General features: G+C 40.2%; 1 protein-coding gene across 6 annotated transcripts in view; it reads left to right on the top strand.

Moving 5' to 3' along the window:
- ntrk3 (neurotrophic receptor tyrosine kinase 3) overlaps positions 1 to 18,571 on the top strand; it is a 707,738-nt gene that overhangs the window by 52,148 nt on the left and 637,019 nt on the right. The gene's annotated exons all lie outside the window — the stretch shown is intronic.

Here is an 18,571-nt window from a genome sequence, read left to right as displayed (position 1 = left end):
ACAGAGTTGTCTTTTTCTTCAAAATTAACTTCAATATGGTATCATCCATTGTACCTAAGGCAGCAGAGTAAAATTGTAGAAGAAGACTCATGAGTCCAGGATCCTGCTCAGTGAAGGATCTCCAGTTAAAACACCTTAAGAAGTCCAGAGAAGGAGACCCAGCACTTCTCTAGGCAATTGATTCTGAACCACTCTCACTGTCAAGAAGTTCCTTCCAGTGTTTATTTATTTATATTCCGCCCTTCTTTCTCACCCTGAAGGGGACTCAGGGAGGATCACAATGTACATATACAGGGCAAACATTCAATGCCATATGAACATAGAGACAGAGACAGACACAGAGGCAATTTAACCTTCTCCAGCTTCCAGCATCCTGAGAGTATGCTCGATTCTGGCCACAGGGGGAGCTGCTGCTTCATCATCCACTGTGATGCCGACTTCCTCATTCCAAACGCTGCTGGACATTTTTATGGTGTCGTAAATTAGTTAAATTAGCCTCCCCACATAGTGGTACCTAAATTTCCTACTTGATAGAAGTAACTGTCTTTCTGGTTGCTTAGGTCAACAACGAACAGGGTTATTTTTTAATTTTAATGGTTGGGTGCTCACTTCGACATGGGCTGGCTTCGAACTCATGACCTCTTGGTCATAGTGATTAATTGCAACTGGCTACTAACCAGCCTGCACCACAACCTACCCTCCTGTAGCTTCAAACCATTAGTATATCTGGGGTAAGTAAAGATAAAGTTTTCCCCTGATGTTAAGTCCAGTCGTGACCGACTGGGGGTTGGTGCTCATCTCCATTTCTAAGCCAAAGAGCCGGCGTTATCCATAGACACCTCCAAGTTCATGTGGCCAGCATGACTGCATGGAGCGCCGCTACCTTCCCGCCGGAGCGGTACCTATTGATCTACTCACATTGGCATGTTTTGCTGGAGTCAATGTTTTCCCAGTTTTTTTGTGGTAAAATTAGGTGCCTTGGCTTATATTTGGTTTGGCTTATACTCGAGTATATACGGTATTTTATTTCTGAAATTTCCCACCCTCGGCTTTTGCTGGAGTCAATGTTTTCCTAGGTTTTTTGTGGTAAAATTAGGTGCCTCGGCTTATATTCGGGTTGGCATTTATTCGGGTCAGCTTATACTCGAGTATATATGGTATTTTATTTCTGAAATTTCCCACCCTCGACTTTTGCTGGAGTCAATGTTTTCCTAGTTTTTTTTGTGGTAAAATTAGGTGCCTCGGCTTATATTCGGTTTGGCTTATACTCGAGTATATACGGTATTTTATTTCTGAAATTTCCCACCCTCGGCTTTTGCTGGAGTCAATGTTTTCCTAGGTTTTTTGTGGTAAAATTAGGTGCCTCGGCTTATATTCGGGTTGGCATTTATTCGGGTCAGCTTATACTCGAGTATATATGGTATTTTATTTCTGAAATTTCCCACCCTCGACTTTTGCTGGAGTCAATGTTTTCCTAGGTTTTTTTTGTGGTAAAATTAGGTGCCTCGGCTTATATTCGGTTTGGCTTATACTCGAGTATATACGGTATTTTATTTCTGAAATTTCCCACCCTCGGCTTTTGCTGGAGTCAATGTTTTCCTAGGTTTTTTGTGGTAAAATTAGGTGCCTCGGCTTATATTCGGGTTGGCATTTATTCGGGTCAGCTTATACTCGAGTATATATGGTATTTTATTTCTGAAATTTCCCACCCTCGACTTTTGCTGGAGTCAATGTTTTCCTAGTTTTTTTTGTGGTAAAATTAGGTGCCTCGGCTTATATTCGGTTTGGCTTATACTCGAGTATATACGGTATTTTATTTCTGAAATTTCCCACCCTCGGCTTTTGCTGGAGTCAATGTTTTCCTAGGTTTTTTGTGGTAAAATTAGGTGCCTCGGCTTATATTCGGGTTGGCATTTATTCGGGTCAGCTTATACTCGAGTATATATGGTATTTTATTTCTGAAATTTCCCACCCTCGACTTTTGCTGGAGTCAATGTTTTCCTAGTTTTTTTTGTGGTAAAATTAGGTGCCTCGGCTTATATTCGGTTTGGCTTATACTCGAGTATATACGGTATTTTATTTCTGAAATTTCCCACCCTCGGCTTTTGCTGGAGTCAATGTTTTCCTAGGTTTTTTGTGGTAAAATTAGGTGCCTCGGCTTATATTCGGGTTGGCATTTATTCGGGTCAGCTTATACTCGAGTATATATGGTATTTTATTTCTGAAATTTCCCACCCTCGACTTTTGCTGGAGTCAATGTTTTCCTAGGTTTTTTTTGTGGTAAAATTAGGTGCCTCGGCTTATATTCGGGTTGGCTTATACTCGAGTATATACAGTATTTTATTTCTGAAATTTCCCACCTTTGGCTTTTGCTGGAGTCAGTGTTTTCCCAGTTTTTTTGTGGTAAAATCAGGTTCCTCGGCTTATATTTGGGTTGGCTTATACTCGAGTATATACGGTACATGGTTCCCTCCCTCAGCTTTCTCCCTTCTTTCAACTTTCTGCCCCGCTGTCGCTCTCCTCTCGTTCCTTCTCCCTGGGGAGGGAGAAAGGCCACCATGCTGGTTAATGGTAATGCGTATAGACAGGGATATGTGTTTGGAAATGAAGACCTGGGCCCTGTATTGATTTCTACACAGATGGCTGCCAAGCTGCCTCCAGGGAACCGTAATGATTCAGTTGGCAGCAAAGCTCCCCTCGAGTTCATTTTGCCTCCTCCCTGCTGCTTCCACCTCGCAGAAGAGAATACCACTAATTTCCTCCATGGAGTCATTCTTTTCTCTTCCGATGTTTTCCCATATGGACATATCCCAGTCCGTCGCAGCCCTGGTATCCGGGAGGGTAAAGTGTCTTCTATGGTTCTTTAATCTTGGCATTCAAATTGAGCTAACTAACTTTTGAGGGACCTTCATGGGACCTTCATAGAATCATAGAATCATAGAATCATAGAATCGTAGAGTTGGAAGAGACCTCATGGGCCATCCAGTCCAACCCCCTGCCAAGAAGCAGGAAATCGCATTCAAAGCACCCCCGACAGATGGCCATCCAGCCTCTGCTTAAAAGCCTCTAAGGAAGGAGCCTCCACCACAGTCCGGGGCAGAGAGTTCCACTGCTGAACAGCCCTCACAGTGAGGAAGTTCTTCCTGATGTTCAGGTGGAATCTCCTTTCCTGTAGTTTGAAGCCATTGGGAGATGAGGTTCTGCTTCATGGCGAGATTATTTGAGTGATTGTTTTCATAGAATCATAGAATAGTAGAATTGGAAGAGACCTCATGGGCCATCCAGTCCAACCCCCTGCCAAGAAGCAGGAAATCGCATTCAAAGCACCCCCGAGAGATGGCCATCCAGCCTCTAAAGAACGAGGCCTCCACCACAGTTCCACTGCCGAACAGCTCTCACAGTGTTGTAGATGAAGGGAGAGATAACGCAAGAGAGATCCTTCTGAGAGGCCCAAAAGTCCGGTTTATTATTTCAGCTGAGACCCTGGAAGTGGAATCTCTCCCTAAAAGCTTTCCAGAGAGCCGATCAAGGCGTGGACTTGCTTTATATACATTTTCAGACAAAGAGCATGCTTCTACATACATCTCGTCATTAGTACGTCACTTCACATGCTTACATACATGGACATAAATATGCACAACCAGCATTTTCCTATCTAAGAACTCTTAAAAGCATGTAGTAAGTCACAGACACAAAGAGAGAGCCATCAAGAGGCCACTCTTGTCCTGTCAAGCTGTTCTAGGAACCAATTCACACTGGAATGTATAGATAACAGGCCCCCCCTTTTCCCAGCTTGTCCTGTCAGCTTGTGCATCCCTAAAATCTAACACAGGGAGAGTCTGCTTTTTCTACATTTCACTGCTTCTACTGTGCATACAATATATGTCTAAAAATCCATATTTTTCAGTCCTCATCAACAGTGAGGAAGTTCTTCCTGATATTCAGGTGGGATCTCCTTTCCTGTAGTTTGAAGCCATTGTTCCATTGCGTCCTAGTCTGCAGGGCAGCAGAAAACAAGCTTGCTCCTTCCTCCCTATGACTTCCCTTCACGTATTTGTACATGGCTATCATGTCTCCTCTCAGCCTTCTCTTCTGCAGGCTAAACATGCCTAGTTCTTTAAGCCGCTCCTCATAGGGCTTGTTCTCCAGACCTTTGATCATTTTAGTTGCCCTCCTCTGGACACTTTCCAGCTTGTCAACATCTCCCTTGAACCGTGGTGCCCAGAATTGGACACAGTGTGATTCCAGATGTGGTCTGACCAAGGCAGAATAGAATAGAGGGGAGCAGGACTTTCCTGGATCTAGACGCTATTCCCCTATTTATGCAGACCAGAATCCCATTGGCTTTTTTAGCTGCCGCATCACATTGTTGGCTCATGTTTAACTTGTTCCCCACGAGGACTCCAAGGTCTTTTTCGCACACACTGCTGTCAAGCCAGGCGTCCCCCATTCTGTATCTTTGATTTCCATTTTTTCTGCCAAAGTGAAGTCTCTTGCATTTGTCCCTGTTGAACTTCATTTTTGAAAGAGAATGATTCTGCCTAGAGATTGGGTGGCCAGCTTGTCACCATTCCTAATCCCTTCACCAGTGTAGGAATCCAATAACACAGGCATTGACTTGATCATGAGATGTTTCTTGCAAACTACTATCTTCAGAAGTACAGGAAGCATTAAGTATGGAAATGAATGCTTTCAGTTCCAAGCAGATCCCAAAAGAGCATTTGGGCTCTGCACCACTTTCTTATTCTGGGCCTATTAAGCCTTGAGGATCAGGACACTCATAGGGATACCAAGATGCTTGTATGAAGTGTCTTAAAGTGCTGAGCTGCTGAACTTGCAGACCAAAAGGTCACAGGTTCAAATCCCGGGAGCAGAGTGAGCACCCGCTGTTAGCTCTAGCTTCTGCCAACCTAGCAGTTCGAAAACATGCCAATGTGAGTAGATCAATAGGTACCGCTCTGGCAGGAAGGTAACAGCGCTCCATGCAGTCATGCTGGCCACATGACCTTGGAGGTGTCTACGGACAACACCGGCTCTTCGGCTTAGAAATGGAGATGAGCACCAAACCACAGAGTCGGTCACAACTGGACTTAACGTCAGGGGAAACCTTTACCTTTCCTTACCCGAGATATACTAATGGTTTGAAGCTACAGGAGGGTAGGTTGTGGCGCAGAGTGGTTAGTAGCCAGCTGCAATTAATCACTATGACCAAGACATGACTGGACTTAACGTCAGGGGAAAACCTTTACCTTTACCTTAGAGTCTTGCTTATTCAACATTATTCAAGCGAAAATGTTGGATAATGAGGGATTAAGGAAAAGCCAATTAAACATCAAATTACATTACGATTTAAAAAAATTAAACACCAAAATATCATGTTTTACAACAAATGGACAGAGAAAGCAGTTCAATACAAGGTAATGTTATGTAGTAATGACTGTATTTACTAATTTAGCATCAAAATATCACAATGTATTGAAACATTGACTACAAAAACATTGACTACTAAAAGGCAGACTGCGTTGGATAACACAGAACGTTAGATAAGCGAGACTCTACTGTATTATTTCAGGATATTTAGTAAATAATCTTGGCTGAATTCATCTGTGTACTGCTATTTCTCATAGTCAAACAGTTCGAAGTCTATTCAAATATTTTTCCATGTGCAATGTCACAATGAAAGAATGCGGTATGTACAGCATAGAGTTCTTTTCCAACCCATGTATCACAATCTCATATGTTTTGCCACACTCATTTTTCTTTATTGCCTGTAATCACTTGTGTGTTGGTTACTGGAGCGCTTCGACACAACCCAAGTAGAGGCATTCGCTGTGGAATTAAAACCAGCAGAAACAACAAAGGAAAAAGGCTAACTTGGCATGATTAGTTGGGGTCTGATTTCAGATCCAAACGGATTGCTTCCTTTGATAAAAGGGGAACTAAGTTGATAAAGTAAAATAATTGTGCAGCCGTGCATCGCAAATAAGAGCTTTCCATTTGTTTCCAAAATGAAATCATCACATGTAAGAAAATCTGAGTTTGCTTAAATACGGTGAAGCCTGGCTGCTTAATCAGACTGCTCAGGTGTAGAAAACTGTAAATTAACTCAATCAATTTGAGTCTGAATTATGAAAATATTAAATAGACTTGCTGAATCTCAGCCAGGGCTCATTATGCTGTGAGAATTACGAACTCAACTGGATTCATTTTACAAAGTGACTAATTTTGAGTTTCAGCTGCAGCGCTAATTCTAACTTCTTCCAAAGCAGCAACCTTTACTCTCCGGTGATTATATAATCCAGTCCAGTCCACGCTTGGAAGACATCCTCGTTGAACTCAGTAGGGATTACTTAAATAAACATACAGAGAATCCAACTATACAACTGTTGCTCTGTGCTGCAAAAGATTTATTTTCCTTTTTCTTTTTTTAAAGGGGACGATTCACTTCCTTTGCTTGGAAGCCAGATTTATATGGTGTGCTAATAGAAATACAAGAGTTTTCTAAGCACCGCACCAACTTTACTATAGAAAGAGGTGGCCATTGTAATCTTTAAAATGCTCTAAAAATTCACAACATATCAAATTTGATTTTGAGATTTCCTAAGAAAACATCTAGGGCAGGGGTCCCCAAACCAAGGCCCGGGGGCCAGATGCAGCCCTCCAGGGTCATTGACCTGGCCCCTGTCCTAAACTTTAGACTTAGGGTTGACCTACATCTACCTGGTCTTTGGAGGTCTCTTTGCTTACTTATAGCCTTATGAGATTGTCTAGATGGTCTTTGGAGGTCTCTTTGCTTAACTACGCCTGTATGAGACAATCTAGATGGCTTTTGGAGGTCGCTTTCATTACCTATGGTCATATGAGACCATCTAGATGGCCTTTGAGGGTGCCTTTACTTACCTATGGTTTTATGAGATGGTCTTGGTGGCCTTTGGGGGCCCCTTTCCTTACCTATGGTCTTATGAAACCATCTAGATGGTCTTTGAGGATCCCTTTCTTTATCTATGGTCTTATGAGACCATCTAGATGGTCTTTGGAGGTCACTTTCCTTACCTACGGTCCTATGAGACCATCTAGATGGTCTTTGAGGATCCCTTTCCTTATCTATGGTCTTATGAGACCATCTAGATGGTCTTTGGAGGTCACTTTCCTTACCTACGGTCCTATGAGACCATCTAGATGGTCTTTGAGGATCCCTTTCCTTATCTATGGTCTTGTGAGACCATCTAGATGGTCTTTGGAGGTCACTTTCCTTACCTACGGTCCTATGAGACCATCTAGATGGTCTTTGAGGATCCCTTTCCTTATCTATGGTCTTTGGAGGTCATCTAGATGGTCTTTGGAGGTCACTTTCCTTACCTACGGTCCTATGAGACCATCTAGATGGCCTTTGAGGGTCCCTTTCCTTATCTATGGTCTTATGAGACCATCTAGATGGTCCTATGAGACCATCTAGATGGTCTTTGAGGATCCCTTTCCTTATCTATGGTCTTGTGAGACCATCTAGATGGTCTTTGGAGGTCACTTTCCTTACCTACGGTCCTATGAGACCATCTAGATGGTCTTTGAGGATCCCTTTCCTTATCTATGGTCTTTGGAGGTCACTTTCCTTACCTACGGTCCTATGAGACCATCTAGATGGTCTTTGAGGATCCCTTTCCTTATCTATGGTCTTTGGAGGTCATCTAGATGGTCTTTGGAGGTCACTTTCCTTACCTACGGTCCTATGAGACCATCTAGATGGCCTTTGAGGGTCCCTTTCCTTATCTATGGTCTTATGAGACCATCTAGTTGGTCTTTGGAGGTCTCTTTGCTTACCTATGGTCTTATGAGATTGTCTAGATCAGGGGTCCCCAAAGTAAGGTCCATGGGCCGGATGCAGCCTCCCAAGATCATTGACCTGGCCTCTGTCCTAAACTTTAGACTTAGAGTTGACCTAAGTCTGAAACGACGTGAAGGCACATAACAACAACAACAATCCTAATTTTGGACTATTTCATCATAGTCCGGCCCCCCAACAGTCTGAGGGACTGTGAATCGGCCCTCCTCTTAAAAAGTTTGAGGATCCCTGATCTAGGGAATTGAAATGGGACCCAAACATTTCCCTATGGTAAGGATAGGGTGTACAAACTGACAAATGTCTTGAGCTGCAGCTGATATCAAAGCTGACCCTTGACTATATCCTCACTGCAAGGCCCCCAGTGACCCTCTTGCCCAATGTCTAGTGAAAATTCTCAGTTGGCTACTATACAGTAGGGATGGGCAGAGTCCAAGTTCCTTGTGACCCCTATGCACACATTTACACCATGTGTTGAGCTCCACTGACTGTCATGGTTTGCAAAGGCACGGTGCTGTGTGTGTTAACTGGAAAATGAAGTGCATTAAGTTGATTGGCTGAGCCTGCAAAGATCTGGGGATTGATTTGATACTGTTTCTGTTCTGCTGCTGTAGAACCAGTTTGGACAAGTTTTTCAGTGCTGACGGAGTACTGCTGGTGAAGAGAGAAGTGTAATCAGAGAGGCCTTGCTACTTGAGGCCTGTTTGCTGCTAAGAAAAAAGGGTGAAGAACCAGGACTGTACAATGTTCCCTCACTATTTCGTGGTTCACTTTTCATGGATTTGCTGTTTTGTGGTTTTTCAATAAACTCTAAAAGACTATTATATATCATAAAAAATTACAATTTACAGCCTAAGGAAGGGAGGAAGGGAGAGAAAAGGAGCCCAAGCGGCAACAGGAGGAGAAGGAGGCAATTTATCAACACACGATTGTTTGATAAAGACTTACTGTATATACTCAAGTATAAGCCTAGTTTTTCAGCCCTTTTTTTAAGACTGAAAAAGCCCCCCTCGGCTTATACTCGGGTGAGGGTCCTGGTTGGCTTATATTTGGGTCAGCTTATACTCGAGAATATGTGGTACATTTATTATTTTTCTCTATTATTATTGGCATTGTTACATTTATTATTTTTTCTGTTATTGTTGCTACTATTACATTTATTTTACTCTATTTTTATTATTGTTATTATTAATACATTTATTATTTCACTCTAATATTATTATTATTATATTTATTATTTTACGCTATTTAGTATTACACGTATTATTTTCCTGTATTTATTATTATATGTATTATTTTACTCTATTATTATTAAAAAGATACGTAAGCACATTTACATTGAAGAAGATGAAAATAATCTTGATTAGATAAGAGTCTTATCTTAAATTTTAGCTTTATTTAAATATTCAAAAACATTTAACCTACTAATGCCTCAATTAATATAATTTTATTGGTATCTATTTTTATTTCTGAAATTTACCACTCTCGGCTTATATTGGAGTCAATGTTTTCCTAGTTTTTTTGTGGTAAAATTAGGTGCCTCGGCTTATATTCGGGTCGGCTTATACTCTCGTATATACGGTAAAATGGTGTATAACTACTAAAATAATGTATAAATATTAAAATAAATATAGTGTCCCTACTTCGTGGATTTTCACTTATTGCAGATGGTCCTGGAACCAAACCCCTGCAATAAGTGAGGGAACCCTGTATTCTCTGAATCAAATTTGTGGACTGAGAAAGGACTGTTTATGACTATGGATTTCTGTAAGTGATCAGAGGGATCATTGTAAATACTACTCTTTTTTTTGATCCCTTGGAATCAGTAAAATTCCTGTATTTTTGTTCTGCAAATCTGAGTGGCATGTTATTGTTCTGCGGGTGACTCTGGATTGCGGGCACACGTAAGAGCTTCCATTTATCATCATCAATCCGTAATACTCCCTCCCAGAGATCAAAAACTATTTTTGCAAAAGTTTGCAAGATTTCTTTGTGTCTTGAAATGCTCCAAAATGTAAAATAGGGGGGTATGAGGTTCATTTCCATTCATTTTGCAATCCCAACCCTTGGAGAAGCCTTTGAAAAAATCCAGACCTGGTCAATGTTCCCCTAACCACAGAGATGCTTGGGAACAATTTCATTTCTTCTTTTCATTTTCCTTATTTGGAGGAGGAGCACTGTGGATCCTGGACCCAAATGGGATCCCTTTAGCTCACGAGAAATTTGACAACAGGAAAAGGTTTCTGGATGTCACCTAGATACAGCGGAGTCTCTCTTATCCAACATAAACAGGGTGGCAGAATGTTGGATAAGTGAATATGTTGGATAATAAGGAGGGATTAAGGAAAAGCCTATTAAACATCAAATTAGGTTATGATTTTACAAATTAAGCACCAAAACGTCATGTTATACAACAGATTTAACAGAAAAGTAATTCAATACGCAGTAATGCTATATAGTAATTACTGTATTTACGAATTTAGCACCAAAATATCATGATGTTTTGAAAACATTGACTACAAAAATGCATTGGATAATCCAGAACGTTGGATAAGTGAGTGTTGGATAAGTGAGACTCTACTGTATTTACACAAATTTGTTCGCAACAACGCGCAGTGTTTACAGTGGACTTTGCAGAAAATGCTCAGCTGTACTTCTTAAGAAGGAAAAATCAGCCTTTTGAGCAAGCTTTGCAGATGCTGATTTATTGCCAGTAAATGTCTGATTTTTATAGCTATTTTATTTACCCATATACCTGGGGTTGTGTAAAACTTTTTTGGGCGGAAAGCGGTCTTGGAAAAATGTCTCAGATGCAAAGGGGTTATTAATCATTTCAGAAGCAAATTGAGAGTACAGTTATAATGTATTTTTTTTTAAAAAAAACACAAACAAAGTTAAAAACTTGGCATGATACTAAATGTCCTTTGAGTTACAGTAGCTGGCCACTTGGAGAGCCTCTGGTGTGGCTGTGAGAAGGTCCTCCATGGTGCTTGTGGCAGGGCTCAGGCCGCATTGTAGTAAGTGGTCTGTGGTTTGCTCTTTTCCACGGTCACATGACGTGGTCTCCACTTCGAAGCCCCATTTCTCAAGACTGGCTCTGAACTTCGTGGTGGCAGAGCGCATTCTGTTCAGCACCTTCCAAGTCCAACAGTCTTCTGTGTGACCAAGAGCGAGTCTCTCATCAGGTCTCAGCCACCAATTGAGTTTCTGGGTTTTAGCCTGCCACTTTTGGACTCTCGCTTGCTGAGGTGCTCCTGAAAGTATCTCTGTAGATCTTAGGAAGCTGTTTCTTGATTTAAGGCTTGCTGGCTGATATCTGAACAGAGGATGGGTTGGAGGTGTCACTGCATTGGTCCTGTTTATTACAATGTGTTAAAGCGCTGAACTGCTGAACTTGTGGATGAAAAGGTACCAGGTTCAAATCCCGGGAGCGGACTGAGTGCCTGCTGTTATCCGCAGCTCCTGCCAACCTAGCAGTTCAAAAACATGCAATAATAATAATAATAATAATAATAATAATAATAACTTAATAATAATAATAACTGGCTCACAAATGGGAACCTGAAGAAGGAGACAGAAGGCCTGATCCTTGCAGCCCAGGAGCAAGCCATCAGGACAAAGGCAATTAAGGCCAAGATCGAACAATCAGCTGATGACCCAAAATGCAGACTGTGCAAGGAAACCGACGAAACCATTGACCATATCCTCAGTTGCTGTAAGAAAATCCCACAGACAGACTACAAACAGAGGCACAACTATGTGGCCCAAATGATTCATTGGAACTTATGCCTCAAGTACCACCTCCCAGCAGAAAAGAACTGGTGGGATCACAAACCTGAAAAAGTATTGGAAAATGAGCACGCAAAGATACTGTGGGACTTCCGAATCCAGACTGACAAAGTTCTGGATCACAACACACCAGACATCACAGTTGTGGAAAAGAAAAAGGTTTGGATAATTGATGTCGCCATCCCAGGTGACAGTCGCATTGACGAAAAACAACAGGAAAAACTCAGCCGCTATCAGGACCTCAAGATTGAACTTCAAAGACTCTGGCAGAAACCAGTGCAGGTGGTCCCAGTGGTGATGGGCACACTGGGTGCCGTGCCAAAAGATCTCAGCCGGCATTTGGAAACAATAGACATTGACAAAATCACGATCTGCCAACTGCAAAAGGCCACCCTATTGGGATCTGCATGCATCATCCGAAAATACATCACACAGTCCTAGACACTTGGGAAGTGTTCGACTTGTGATTTTGTGATATGAAATCCAGCATGTCTATCTTGTTTGCTGTGTCATACAATAAATAATAATAATAACTTTATTTTTATACCCTGCCTCTATCTCCCCAAAGGGGACTCAGGGCGGCTTACATGGGGCCAAGCCCGAATAAAAAGAATAGCAATATAAAACACAACAATAGACACAAGACATGCACAATTATAAAAAATTAAACATTAGCCAATAAAAACAAATGACAAGAACTAATAAAAACATGGATTAAAATGGAGAGGTTGTAAAAGTAGACTGGGTAAGGTGCACCATATAAATATTGTTAACACGAGGTGACTGAGTGCTGCAAATTCTTGGAAGTGCAAATTGGGATGGGAATAGACCCTGTGTCTTTATCAAGTTGACAAAGGTAAAAAGTGCAAACCGGTACAAGAATGGTCACAGATACAGGATTGTTATGGGTTATGCAAATGTGAGTAGATCAATAGGTACTGCTCCGGCGGGAAAGTAACACGCTCCGTGCAGTCTTGCCCATGGCCAAATGACCTTGGAGGTTTCTACGGACAACGCCGGCTCTTCGGCTTAGAAATGGAGATGAGCACCAACCCCCAGAGTCGGTCACGACTGGACTTAACATCAGGAGAAAACCTTTACCTTAACCTACAGATGTCAGGTGGTGCAATACTGGCTAAACAATAAAATTTCTCCAGCGGTGTAGGACATAGACATCCTGTGATGATGTGACATGTCTCATTAAGAGCCATAACCACTGTTTTAACGTGGTGGGATGTATTCCATACTGGGCATGTGTATTCAGCAACAGAATAGCAAAGCACAAGGGCAGATGCTATCTAACAGTCAATACTAAGGCCCGGGGGCCGGATGTGGCCCTCCGAGGTCATTTACCTGGCCCCCACCCTCAGTTTTATAATATAATATATTGTATATACATATAATATTGATAATATTATAATGTAATACAATATAACACTAATACCATATAATAATATTAATTATGTATTATATATTACATATAATATTACTAATAATATTACAGTATAGTGGTATCGTTCAGTATAGTAATATATAATGCTAATATTGTGCTATGCTAATAATATAATATATTGTATGTACATATAATTTGTAAGCCACTCTGAGTCCCCTTTGGGGTGAGAAGGGTGTGATACAAATGTAATAAATAAATGCAGTAAATAAATAATAAATAAATAAATAAATTTTAGACTTAGGCTCACCCAAAGTCTGAAATGACTTGAAGGCACACAACAACAACAACAACAACAACAACAACAACAACCCTAATTAACTTGACTATCTCATTGGCCAGAAGCAGGACCACACTTCCCATTGAAATCCATTGAAAATTGTTTTTATTTTTAAATAATGTATTGTTCTTTCATTGTTCTTCTTGTTGTTTTTGCACTACAAATAAGACATGTGCAGTGTGCATCGGAATTTGTTTGTATTTTATTTTCAAATGATAATCCGGCCCCTCAACAGTCTGAAGGATTGTGGACTGGCCCTCGGCTTAAAAAGTTTGAGGACCCCTGGTCAATACAATCCTAGCCTTCCATCATTGCCCACTTCTGTTGTCAACTAAAACTAAATATCAAAAAATATTGGAGCTTTGTCCTGAGCCTAAAGCTCTGGAGATATGGCAGGATTCATTCACCTGGGCTTGCATGTCTCGCTCTACTTTTGGGTTGTTTGTCTTTTCTCTTCAATTTCACTTGGCTGCTCCTTCTGCCTCCTGGCAAACTCAGTAAGAAGGAAAACCAATCTGCATATTTCTCATAATCCAATTTCAATTTGGGGCTTATTGTTTCCTTTTGTTTTCTTTTAAATCAATCAGAAGACAGCAGTTTGGACCTGCGGGCAGCAGAGAAATAGCTTTAAGAGGCAGCATGCTACTCTGGCTGCATAATCTCTTGTGTTGGCAATCTAAAAAAGTTGCAACCTTGAAGGAATCGTGGTAAAGGAATCACACGCAAAAAACTTTCCCTATTACCGTATATACTCGAGTATAAGCCGACCCGAATATAAGCCGAGGCACCTAATTTTACCACAAAAAAACTGGGAAAACATTGACTCCAGTATAAGCCGAGGGTGGTAAATTTCAGCAATAAAAACAGATACCAATAAAATTACATTAATTGAGGCATCCGTAGGTTAAATGTTTTTGAATATTTACATAAAGCTCAAATTTAAGATAAGATTGTCCAACTCTGATCAAATCATTATTCTCATCTTCTTCAATGTCAATGTGCTTATGTATCCTTTTAATAATAATACATGCAATAATAATAATAATAATAATAATAATAATACACAAAAATAATACATGAAGTAATAGAGTAAAATAATAAATATAGTAATACAGTAGAGTCTCACTTATCCAACATAAACGGGCCGGCAGAATGTTGGATAAGCGAATATGTTGGATAATAAGGAGGCATTAAGGAAAAGCCTATTAAACATCAAATTAGGTTAAGATTTTACAAATTAAGCACCAAAACATCATGTTATACAACAAATTTGACAGAAAAAGTAGTTCAATACGCAGTAATGCTATGTAGTAATTTACTGTATTTACGAATTTAGCACCAAAATATCATGATATATTGAAAACATTGACTACAAAAATGTGTTGGATAATCCAGAACATTGGGTAAGCGAGTGTTGGATAAGTGACTCTACTGTACCTATAAAATTACATTAATTGAGGCATCCGTAGGTTAAATGTTTTTGAATATTTACATAAAGCTCAAATTTAAGATAAGACTGTCCAACTCTGATCAAATCATTATTCTCATCTTCTTCAATGTAAATGTGCTTATGTATCCTTTTAATAATAATAGAGTAAAATAATACATGCAATAATAATAATAATAATAATAAATACAGGAAAATAATACATGAAGTAATAGAGTAAAATAAATATAATAATAATAAGATCAGAGTGAAATAATAAATGTATTATTAATAATAAAAAATAGAGTAAAATAAATGTAATAGTAGCAACAATAATAGAGAAAAATAATAAATGTAACAATACCAATAATAATAGAGAAAAACAATAAATGTACCATAAGCTGACCCAAATATAAGCCAACCAGAACCCTCACCCAAGTATAAGCCAAGAGGGGCTTTTTCAGTCTGAAAAACTAGGCTTATACTCGAGTATATACAGTAATATAGAAACCTAGATATAGGGAAGGAAACAAAACACTCTAGTCCTTGAGGAAACAGTCTCAAAGTTCTGCCTTTGCTTTTTCCCACAGAGTTCATTCGATTTCATGGATAAATAAATAGCTTGTTTAAAACTATATATTTGATTTCATGGATAAATAGCTTCTTGTATTCATGCATGACAAAACTGGAGTCTTTTCTAAATAATGTATAGCTAAATATGAGTGGGCCTCTAGCAGTGTAGATAGTTTTATTTTTAATTTATCAAGAGCAAAAGAGCTTATGGTTTCTAAGGGTGGGTTTAAGTGAGTGGCAATTTAAATTTAACTTCGGTTTTAATGTGCACTTGGGCAGTACTAAGAAATCCTATGGCTGTTATGCCAAGAGGCCTCCTATCTTTATCATAAAAATTAAAAAGTACAGCATGACCCCCATATTTGCAAGACCCCAGTGGATACCTGAAACTGTGGATAATAGCAAACCCTATATTTAGCTTGCACTTGGAATGGAGGCACCAGAGAAGCCTGCAAAAAATTCAAGGGAAATATTTTTGAATCTTTGAATTTTTGAATATTTTTGAGTAAATGGAACTGTCTCCATGGCAACATGGCTGTTGCCCTTTCCCTCATGCACATGTCACCTTTCTTCCCAGTGACATCACAGATGACCACTTCACCTAGCAACAGTCAATCTAGTGACATCACAGAGGACCACTTTACCTAGCAACAGCCTTTGTGGTGCAAACATGCACCACAAAGGTTCTAGTTGCGCTATCCCTTTAAGAAGGCAAACTCTGAAACCCCCAAGGCTGATTTCCCAGTAAGGTTCTGGGAAATGAAGAGATAATGATACAACAGTCTTTATTTACAAATAAACGATCTGCAGGTAGCAGCTATGAAAGAAAGAAAGCACCACCCTGAGACGCAGCTCGGTTGAGGTTCTTATAGGTTTTGCAAGTGCATTTTGCACCTCTAAACATCCTTCTTTCTCATGGCCTCTTTCCTTTCATCTTGCCTGTATTCCCTTTCATCTGCACATATGCTACTTTGATCAGTTGTTTATCAAAATAGTTCAAGTAAGCAATTTCCCCACAATTTCCCGATTACAATCATTAAATACATCAGACCCCATTTGGATTTTCTGTGTCCTCTTTGAGAGTCTCATTTCGTTCAGTCAATCAACATCAAAATACATCAAAATACCATTTCTGTTTTGAACTTTCCTGCGTCTAAGACTTGCTTCTAGGGTTTATTGCCTTGCCCATCCGTGTGAGCTTTGCTCTTCAATTGATTTCCTTTGCATAACGAAGGGAGGTGATGGACTGTTTATTGCTTGGTCTTGTTTCCTTAGGACTCCTATTTGGTGATGTTTTAATGCCCTGTGAGTCTTTTGTGTGTTTCTCATGTCAAACATTTTTATTAGCTATTTCTTTTTCCTTAATTAAACCTAATCTTCATACTATTTCTATTTATTAATCAAACTAATTCAGGTCCTTGTCCCCTTCACATGCATGTGTACTTTGACAATAGTGAGATGGATCATCTGTACAGGCTGGCCCTACCTTTCTGTTCCATCTCCCAGGGGTTTGATTTGCATTTTCCCATAATTGTAGGAAATAACACCTGTTTGCATTTCTTCCAGGGTTACTGCAGACCCAGCAGCACCCTGACAGTTAACAATTAGAAGAGATTTGTAACCATTCTGCAAGGCCTTTGCTGCTGAAAGCTTGCAAAGTATCCTTTTGTTCTTGAGACCGCCCCTTTTCCTAGGGACGAAACCTCCATTTTGGAAAGCCTTTTTTGCCTTTTTGCAGAAGAGAAAGGATCTCAGATGTGCTTGTGGTCAAGGTAGGCCAGCTCAGACAAGCCATCGTAAGTACTGACCTCTTGCCTATAAAACTGGTGCTGAGTTCAGATAGGGAAAGGCCTACTCTTTCTAATATAGCAACTCAGCACTGGGGCAAAGAATATCCCAGGATTTCTTTGCCATTGAAAGAAGCTCTAATTACTTTGTCTCCAAGCTAGCTTTGAGCTTAGATAGTGAAAGACCTGCTCTTTCTAACATAGCAGCTCAGGGCTAGGGTAGAGAGGATCTCAGGATCTCTTCGCCTTTGGAAGAAGTTAACCCAGCAACTAAGGGGAAAAGCAAGAAAGGAACATCTGCAAAGTTTTATGACTATTTGTATTTGTAACCTCAACAATTTGTGCCAAGTCTGCCAAGGACTTTGAGAAAATACAATCTTGTTTGATTGTTCAACTTGAAGTGACTTTGGTTACTGGGATTTCTGAACTTCAAAGTAAGGCCCCCTCAATTCACCTGGGCAAAAAAAGAAGCACATCTTAAAGCTCTAAAAGGTGCCTGGGTGTGACGGCATACTTTCCAAGCCTTGAGATCCTTTCACTCATACTGCCCTTTGCCCTTCATGATCCCTGCCTGGATCTGGGCATGTGGTTGTGTTGATCAATGAGTTCAATGCAGTAAAACATGGCCATTTCATGTTCTTTCAGTTCTTTAATGAAAATAGTAAAGTATAGTTGCAGAAAATAGAATCAGTGAATAGTTCTTATATCCCCATTAAGTTAAACATGAACTCCCAGAACTCTTTTCACATTCCCAGTTCCCCAAATCCTATTCAGATGTTATTAATTCTTCTCTTCCTAAATGGTCTTCCCACTGTCTCCGGCCGCTCCTCTCTCTCTTTAATAATAGTCAAGCCTCTGGGTGATATCCTTTCCCCCACTGGCCTCCCTTCACAGCATTTCAAATGAGATGATTGGTTGGCTCTAACCAGGCTTGCCCGGCTTCTCGCTTCACAGATCATTTAATTGCGTTTTAACTTATGCATGCAGTGAATTTTTAACTATGTGTCTTTTAACTGTTGCAAACTGCCTCGGGCCTCAAATTGAGAAAAAAAGGTGTGATGATGACGACAAGTACAACAACAACAACAACAACGCCATTAAAACTTTGTCTGGATGCATTAAGAGTTCCCCAGTTAAATAAGGCAGAGGTGGCATAGTATCACTGCAAAAGGAGGAAACTCTTCTGCCTTGAGCACTCATTCTTACTTTGATAAAACAATAGCCGCAGTCACTTGAACAGGGGCAACATCTCTGCTGTCTTGATCAGGCAACTTGCCCCATTGGCTGTTTGGATTTTTTTTTTCGTGTCAGGAGCAACTTGAGTTGCTTCTGGAGTGAGAGAATTGGCCGTCTGCAAGGACATTGCCCAGAGGACGCCTGGATGTCTTGATATTTTCACCATCCTTGTGGGAGGCTTCTCTCATGTTCC

This window comes from Anolis carolinensis, unplaced genomic scaffold, assembly GCF_035594765.1.
Source record: "Anolis carolinensis isolate JA03-04 unplaced genomic scaffold, rAnoCar3.1.pri scaffold_11, whole genome shotgun sequence".
NCBI lineage: Eukaryota > Metazoa > Chordata > Lepidosauria > Squamata > Dactyloidae > Anolis > Anolis carolinensis.
This window is presented reverse-complemented; position numbering and strand designations above follow the sequence as displayed.